Source organism: Anomaloglossus baeobatrachus, chromosome 4 (genome assembly GCF_048569485.1).
Source record: "Anomaloglossus baeobatrachus isolate aAnoBae1 chromosome 4, aAnoBae1.hap1, whole genome shotgun sequence".
NCBI lineage: Eukaryota > Metazoa > Chordata > Amphibia > Anura > Aromobatidae > Anomaloglossus > Anomaloglossus baeobatrachus.
In genome coordinates, this window is record NC_134356.1 from 680,205,020 (window position 1) to 680,214,361 (window position 9,342).

A 9,342-nucleotide genomic window follows, 5' to 3' on the forward strand; every position below is an offset into this window, starting at 1 on the left:
GCCACCAAAGGAACCGGTGGCTACCCTCTGGAGGGGAAGGACAGATCCCGCTCGGGTGACTTGTGCTGGACTGTGGGTCAAGGGGTGCTGCCTGGGCTTTAGGGGCAGCATCAGGGCCAGGTTGCTTGGGTGGGAGAGAGCGTAAACCGTAACCGTAAACCGTTATGCAACATTTAAGAAATGTGCCTCCCGTTTTGGGAAGAGTTATTATTGAAAATGTACATATGTTATTTTACCATGTTATCTTTTGCAGAAAAATAAAACCAGTGTTGGACGGCAGCCCGCGGACGGTCTGCATTTTGCTAAGGGGGAATGTGTCGCCCTGGGCAAGCCAGGGGACACAGGTCACACACCACCACACCCTACATCCCAGGTAGGAACATCTAAGCTAACCAAAAATCCTTGTTGCCTTCCTCCAGAGGCTGATGATTCACACCAGGGGGTGGGCCAGGCGGTTGGCTCCGCCCACCGAGGAGATCACAGCTCTGGAGGCGGGAGACACCAGGCAGTTGAAGAGAGTTGAGTCAGGGAGGAGGAAGTGGAAGGAGTGGAGGAGTAGCCCAGACAGGGCTAAAGTAATGAGCTAAGTGAAAGTAAAGGAAGAAAAGTAGTAAAGGAGGAAAGCAAGAGTGGTGACAGAACAGAAGGAGTGTGCAAAGCCTGAAGAGTCCAGCTAAGTGCAGGGCAGGTCAGCAAGGTCAGCAACGGCGGTGACTGTCTGAAGGCGGACCGTTTGGAAGTTCCTGGAAGGACCCCGTAGGCTGTGTGCCCGGTGGTCTGAAGCAGTGTTCCGAAGGACAGTCAGCACCAGGGCAGGGGCCTCTCGGACCCCGGCAAGGCTTGGAGTCGCCATAATTTGCCGAATCCGTCAGTGAAGGGGACGTAGATCCCCCAACAACCAAGTCCCGATTGAAGGCAACAGCCCAGCCAGTGTAAGAGAGACACCGCCACCGCCAAGGCACCAGTTTCTTAGGGCCAGCGCCTGCGGGCAAAGAGTAGAGCTCCTCCGGTCCAGCTTGAAGCCGAGGAGCGGGTTACCGGTGGGGACCCATCGCAACCAACAAGTACACCAAGGTGCTAGGAAAAGGGACATCACCGTCACCTACCGGGAGAGCAAGTGCAGCCGTCCGTGGGACCGTCTTACCAGCCGTTTGGTTTACCGTAAAAACTGTGTCAACGTCTCAGGCTGAGTGAGTACCACAGTGCCGCAAGGCACAGCGCTGCCCCCGCGTCCCTGCGCCCACCAGGCCCTGCACCCCCCCAAGCCATCACCGGGCCCCGGGATCACCAACCCCTACCCACGGAGGGGCAACACAACACCTGGCTGCTCCGCATCACCATCCCCGGGATCCCCGTATAGAGCAGCGGTGGTGCAATCACCACAACCGTGGGTGGCGTCACGGACAATAAACAATCCCCACACCCAACCAACCCCTTTCACTCACGAGCGAGGAGTGCCGCTCGAGAAACCCCCGGGATCCGGCCCACAGCTCGAGCCACCACTGAGCAGCAACTGCCGGACCCGAGCAGAAGGGGTGAGCGTAGTGTGCTGACACCCTCCTCCCCGCCCGCGACATGCGCACATAGCCTAACACCAGTAGATTTAACATACTTAAACTGCTGCTGATTGCTCAATATTTACTGATCAGCTATGATTAAATAGCCGGTTTATAAAGGCAGACCACTCTATAGATGTGCACAGGCCGATCTGTCATAGTTCATACAGTGCACATAGGCTGCCATTGCTCCCGACTGCACAGGTTCTTTTGTTATACAGTATAATGTGCATCCGTGAACAATGACCTTTTGTGCAGGCCACAAGATCGTTTCACCTGATGAACCAGTATTTTTCCCTTTCATGGGATGGTCAGCAGCCTGTTCAGACTGCTTGATTCTTTGCACAATTCTTAGGAATGTTAGTGCATGGTAGCGGAACAGTGTAAATGGAACTTTAGATTAGTGCCATTGATGAGCAAGCACTACCATGCTCGGGTGCTCGGTACTTGTAACCAGTAAAGAGCGAGCACTACCATGCTCGGGTGCTCGGTACTTGTAACCAGTAAAGAGCGATCACTCCCATGCTCAGGTGCTTGGTACTTAGAATGAGTAGTGATGGTCGAATACAACAATGCTCGGGTAATCATTACTGGAGTCGAGCTGGTCAGGCGCTTGGATGGGCTAACGGGAAGTAAATTATTGGCCAGTCGGCCCTCTGCCCACATACAGCCAGCCATAAAAAGACCATTTCGGGGGGAAAAGAGGGCAGCAAAGGTTGTTTTTAACACACTATATCCGAAAACATTGTTTTAAGCCGGGGGACGGGGGAAACATAACTCAAACTCACAGGAATCACAGACGTATAGACAATATGTCAGGAGGAGGAAACTAAAGGAAGGAAGGAAATAATCAGGCAACAAGGGTTTTCCCACAACACACCAAGCAGGACACAGTCATTCACCAGCAACAAGATATCAAAGCACAAGGACCGTAATTGCATAAAGCTATCATCAACATGGGAAACCAAGCTCCACCATCTTAAAAATGGCGATGGCCACTATGATAGGTCTTCTACAGCATGTGACTTCAGCAGCAATCCACAGGCTAGCAGAAATTAACTCCTGCAAGCCAGATTACTAATAAGAGCACAGCTGGTCGAAGCCCGTATTGTGTGGTGTCTGACTCTGCTGTGTAAACAGCATGAGAAGAAGTCCTGATACTCTGCTAGTTTTTAGCCAGACACGGTGTGACAGTGTCCACATTCTTATGCTTGGCATTGTTGTAGTGAAGAGAGTGCACATAATTTAAAGGGATGAGGGTGTCTCCAGAAGCACGAGCTGGACACAATGTACACACACTACAATAGATTGGGCATGAAAAGGGGTTATTTGCCATTTTAAATCTGTAACATTCAGTGCGTGTGACTCCATGGGTGTTTTTCAGAGACTAAATTATCACTACACATATAGGTCAATTCCTTGAGGGGTGTAATTTCCAAAATGTGTTTACTTGAGGGGGTTTCTTTTATTCTGGCACTAAAGGTGGTGTCACACATAGCGACGACGACAACGACGTCGATGCTAAGTCACCATTTTCTGTGACGTAGCAGCAACGTCCCGTCGCTGTCGCTGTGTGTGACATCCAGCAACGACCTGGCCCCTGCTGTGAGGTCGCCGGTCGTTGCTGAATGTCCTGCTTCATTTTTTGGTCGTTGCTCTCCCACTGTGAAGTACACATCGCTGTGTGTGACAGGGAGAGAGCGACGAACTGAAGCGAGCAGGGAACTGGCGTCTGGCAGCCTGCGGTAACCTGTAACCACGGTAAACATCGGGTAACCAAGAAGCCCTTTCCTTGGTTACCCGATATTTACCTTAGTTACTAGCGTCCGCCGCTCTCACGCTGCCAGTGCCGGCTTCCTGCACACGTAGCTGGAGTACACATCGGTAATTAACCTGATGTGTACTTTGGCTAGGAGTGCAGGGAGCCAGCACTAAGCGGTGTGCTCTCACGCTGCCAGTGCAGGCTCCCTGCTCCCTGCACACGTAGCTGGAGTACACATCGGGTAATTAACCCAATGTGTACTCTTGCTAGGAGTGCAGGGAAGAGGGAGCTGGCACTGGCAGCATGAGAGCGGCGGACGCTAGTAACTAAGGTAAATATCGGGTAACCAAGAGAAGTGCTTTCCTTGGTTACCCAATATTTACCTTAGTTACGCTTCCACGCGTCGCTGCTGGCTGGGGGCTGGTCACTGGTCGCTGGTGAGATCTGCCTGTTTGACAGCTCACCAGCGACTATGTAACGACGCAGCAGCGATCCTGATAAGGTCAGATCGCTGGTCGTGATCGCTGCTGCGTCGCTTTGTGTGACACCACCTTTAGAGACTCTGCAAATAGAGTCCACAAACTATTCTAGGAAAATCTGTGCTCCAAAAATCAAATGGTGCTCCTTCCCTCCCAAGCCCTGCAGTGCGGGAAAACGGTACTGTACAGTCACATGTGGGGTATTGCCACATTCAGGAGAAATTGTGAAACACAATATGGGGTCTTTTTCACCTACTCCCCTTCTGATAATTGGAAATCTGGGGAGTAAACCAAAATTTAAGTGGTAAAAATGTAATTTTTTTTTACTTTTCTCCTTTTCTGGATCATTTCTCTTTCATGATTGATTTTACCTGGTTTTTCATCAATATACTTTTGTAATTTTTCACTACTTTAATCCCTCTGTGCTTTTGTACTCCATTACTCCTGTATTTATTAATTCCTGCAGTTTTTTGCTGTCTTTCTAAGTCCATGTTCACTTCTATTGTATATAGCCTTGATGTACTTGAGCCATGTGTGTTTGGAATTTTGTTTTGCAAATTACTTGAGATGTCTAGTTTCCAAAATGGGGTCACTTGTGGGAGAGCTCCACTGTTTAGGCTCAGGATTTCTCCAAACACGACATGGTGTCCGCTAATTTTGCATTCAATAAGTCAAACGGCGCTCCTTTCCTTCCCTTCAAAACCCTGCCGTGTGCTTAACCAGTACATTTCCACCAGATGTGGGTTATCGATGTACTCAGAAGAAATTGCACAACTAATTGCATGGTGAAGTTTCTCTTATTCTTGTGAAAATACAAAATTTGGGGCTAAAGTAACATTTTTGTGGAAAAAGTAAAATTTTCATTTTTTCTGTCCACATTGCTTTGGTTTCTTTGAATCACCTAAAGGGTTAATAAACTTCTTGGATGTGGTTTTGAGCAGTGTGATGGGTGCCGTTTTTAAAATGAGGTCACCTTTGGGTATTTTCTGTTACCTACGTCTCTCAAAGTCTCTTCAAATGTGATGTGATACCTAAAAAATTATTTTGAAATTTTGAGGGGAAAATAAGAAATTGCTGATAAAATTTGAACCCTTCTAACTTCTTAACATAAACAATGTATGTTTCAAAAATTGTGCTGATGTAAAATAGACATGTGGAAAATAATATTTAGTAACTATATTCTGTGACATAACTCTCTGATTTAAAGGCATAAACATTAGGGATTATGGAATATCACAAATATTCGGCAATATTCGTCTTCGCGAATATCCGACGAATAGGTCGCCGCTATGCGAATATTCAATGCGCAATGTAATAGTTGCTATTCGGCAACTATTCGGGTTTCTTATAGACTTACATTGCTCATCGAATATTCACCAATAGTCGAATAGTGGTGACCTATTCGGCGAATATGGGTGTTGCCGAATATTTGAGGTATTCGATCATCCCTAATAAACATTCAAAGTTTGAATGTGAAATTTTCAAAGTTTGCGAAAATATTTCCAATATTTTCACAAATAAATGCAAAAAATATCATTTTAAATTTACCTTCATCATGAAGTACAATATCAGAATCACCGGGATCCATTGAAGCGTTTCAGAGTTAATAAATCTGATTAGAATGAAAAAAAATGGGCAGTCATGAAAGTGAAAAAAGGCTGGGGTGTGAAGGGGTTAAAGAGAATCTGTCAGCAGGTTTTGTCACCTAATCTGAGAGCAGTACAATGTAGGGGCAGAGACCCTGATTCCAGCGATGTGTCCCACTAGTCTGCCTTCCTGAGTAAGACATTGCGCTACTATAGAATCTCTCTCTGTTGCCGTTATGTCACTATATTGATATATTATTATTGTAAAATAATTAGTGTTGTTATAAATGGCGTCACACAAGTGTGTGTGTGAAACCAAAAAACTCATTGCCAATTGTGAGATTTAATGCTGATAAATGTAGAGTAATGCATCGCGGACGGAGTAATCCTATTGCTGTGTATACATTAAATGGAAGAAAACGCGGGACTATAGAACAGAAGGACTTGGGGATTCTGGTGACAAGTAACTGAGCAGCAGCTCTCAATGTCAGGCAGCAGCCGCAAAAGCAAACAAAAGTTTAGGGTTTCTAAAAAGAAAGATTAGCTTCCGAGAGTCCACAGAGTAAAGCATCCAGCTCCTCGTTAGTATAGTGGTCAGTATCCCCGCCTGTCACGCGGGAGACCGGGGTTCAATTCCCCGACGGGGAGAATGAGATTTTGTTATTTACAAATATAATTAAAAACAGGAAAAAACATAAAATTTTACAGCTGATTACACTATACCGTTACACGGTGGTTGCTGTTAATCCAACAACTTCTATGTTTAGTTTTACATACTTTAAAGATTTGTTGGATAAGTCTGGTTAACCCTTTCACAACTTTTGACGTTCATGTATGTCATATGTCGTGTCCCTGTCTTTGATGCATTTAGTAATGTGGTAACTATATATCTGTGAGTGCTGGAGAGCAGGTGGCTCTGGAAAATTTAGTTTTTATGCTCCATTCAATGTCTACCAGAAGGTGAGAAATTCATAGTTTTACGGTGAAGAAGATACAAGTCCATCAAGTTCATCCTATAATCTAACATGTTGATTTAGAGAAAGACAAACACCTCCATGTGGCAGATCTCCCACAATAAGCAATAAAGGGGTGACTAGAAGTGAACATTAAGAAAAAATTTTGAGATAATGTGCCCAATGGTTCTGATAATCCAGCCATGTCTAACAGGTTCCATGGTGTATGGTTAGCACTCTGGACCTTTCATTCTTTGTTTCGTCCGATGAGGTATTTAAATAACAAAAAATGGTTTCCTGCAAATGAAGCAAACAAAGGCACAAATGTATTAAAGTTTAAATATTATATTTGTATATTTCTCGGTATTACGTGTGTGTATGTGTCTATATATATATTTATATATACATATATATATATACACACATATGTATATAATATATATATATATATATATTTTATAATTGTACTAACACATTAAATATTATACATACACAATGTACTATGGAAAATATGGGGTTAATTTTCATCATCATTTTCTTTCAGAACCAAGGCATACCCATGGCCGGTTAGCTCAGTTGGTTAGAGCGTGGTGCTAATAACGCCAAGGTCGTGGGTTCGATCCCCGTACGGGCCAGATTTTTTTCTTTTATGACAAAGCTGCAATTTAACGGGTGTATGACCTTAGTCAGATGAAGTAATGTGGTCAGATTTTTAGATCTATAAAACAGACAGTTTCACCATCAGTCTAAGTTCCTAAAAGTATCAACATCATAGACCCTTGTGATACTGTTTAGTTACATTTAGGCTATGTGTGCACGTGTGCGCTCTGCACGGCACCTAAAAGGTGCGCTTCAGAGCGCAGCTGAAAAGCTCCGTTCTGAAGCGCATGGTGCCGGCAGAGAACGTGCGCTCTGCCTGCAGCTCCTGCCATAGACAGAGCAAAGCGCACGGAAGAAGTGACATGTCACTTCTTAGAACGTGCACTTCAGGCAGCAGCTGAAGCGCTGCGCTCTAAGACGCCATGTGCGCACGTCTCCTGCATAATCTTCATAGATTATGCAGGGGACGCAGAACGCATGCAGTTACGCTGCTCTACAAAGCGCAGCGTAACTGCATGCAACATGCACATGTGCGCACATAGCCTAACACCAGTAGATTTAACATACTTAAACTGCTGCTGATTGCTCAATATTTACTGATCAGCTATGATTAAATAGCCGGTTTATATAGGCAGAACACTCTATAGATGTGCACAGGCCGATCTGTCATAGTTCATACAGTGCGCATAGGCTGACATTGCTCCTGACTGCACAGGTTCTTTTGTTATACAGTATAATGTGCATCCGTGAACAATGACCTTTTGTGCAGGCTAAAAGATAGTTTCACCTGATGAACCAGTATTTTTCCCTTTCATGGGATGGTCGGCAGCCTGTTCAGACTGCTTGATTCTTTGCACAATTTTTACGAATGTTAGTGCATGGTAGCGGAACAGTGTAAATGGAACTTTAGATTAGTGCCAGTGATGAGCAAGCACTACCGTGCTCGGGTGCTCGGTACTTGTAACCAGTAAAGAGTGAGCACTACCATGCTCGGGTGCTCGGTACTTGTAACCAGTAAAGAGTGAGCACTACCATGCTCGGGTGATCGGTACTTGTAACCAGTAAAGAGCGAGCACTACCATGCTCGGGTGCTCAGTACTTGTAACCAGTAAAGAGTGAGCACTACCATGCTCGGGTGCTCGGTACTTGTAACCAGTAAAGAGTGAGCACTACCATGCTCGGGTGCTCGGTACTTGTAACCAGTAAAGAGCGAGCACTACCATGCTCGGGTGCTCAGTACTTGTAACCAGTAAAGAGTGAGCACTACCATGCTCGGGTGCTCGGTACTTGTAACCAGTAAAGAGTGAGCACTACCATGCTCGGGTGCTCGGTACTTGTAACCAGTAAAGAGCGAGCACTACCATGCTCGGGTGCTCGGTACTTGTAACCAGTAAAGAGTGAGCACTACCATGCTCGGGTGCTCAGTACTTGTAACCAGTAAAGAGCGAGCACTGCCATGCTCGGGTGCTCGGTACTTGTAACCAGTAAAGAGTGAGCACTACCATGCTTGGGTGCTCGGTACTTGTAACCAGTAAAGAGTGAGCACTACCATGCTCGGGTGCTCGGTACTTGTAACCAGTAAAGAGCGAGCACTACCATGCTTGGGTGCTTGGTACTTAGAATGAGTAGTGATGGTCGAATACAACAATGCTCGGGTAATCATTACTGGAGTCGAGCTGGTCAGACGCTTGGATGGGCTAAAGGGAAGTAAATTATTGGCCAGTCGGTCCTCTGCCCACATACAGCCAGCCATAAAAAGACCATTTCGGGGGGAAAAGAGGGCAGCAAAGGTTGTTTTTAACACACTATATCCGAAAACATTGTTTTAAGCCGGGGGAAGGGGGAAACAACTCAATCTCAGAGGAATCACAGACGTATAGACAATATGTCAGGAGGAGGAAACTAAAGGAAGGAAGGAAATAATCAGGCAACAAGAGTATTTCCACAACACACCAAACAGGACACAGTCATTCACCAGCAACAAGATATCAAAGCACAAGGACCGTAATTGCATAAAGCTATCATCAACATGGGAAACCAAGCTCCACCATCTTAAAAATGGCGATGGCCACTATGATAGGTCTTCTACAGCATGTGACTTAACTAGCAATCCACAGGCTAGCAGAAATTAACTCCTGCAAGCCCGATTACTAATAAGGGCTGCTTCTCACTTGCGAGTTTCTCGCAGTAGAGCAATGCGAGAAAAACTCGCATTGAAATCGGACACATGTTAGTGAATGATTCAGCTCTCATCTGCGATTTTTTTCTCAGTCCAAATCGGACCGAGAAAAAAATCGCAGCATGCTGCTTTTTTGCGAGTTTCTCGCACCATTTGTCCCAATGATTTCCTATGGAAGGGGATTAAAAGTAGCATCACACACGCACACAACCGTTCACATTTGCGAG

General features: G+C 45.6%; 2 non-coding genes across 2 annotated transcripts; both read left to right on the forward strand.

Moving 5' to 3' along the window:
• The first annotated feature begins 5,959 nt into the window (after positions 1-5,959).
• TRNAD-GUC (transfer RNA aspartic acid (anticodon GUC)) lies at positions 5,960-6,031 on the forward strand. The gene has a single exon. It is a non-coding gene; the product is annotated as a tRNA-Asp (tRNA).
• Positions 6,032-6,897: 866 nt separating this feature from the next.
• On the forward strand, positions 6,898-6,971 carry TRNAI-AAU (transfer RNA isoleucine (anticodon AAU)). The gene has a single exon. It is a non-coding gene; the product is annotated as a tRNA-Ile (tRNA).
• The last annotated feature ends 2,371 nt before the right edge of the window (positions 6,972-9,342 follow it).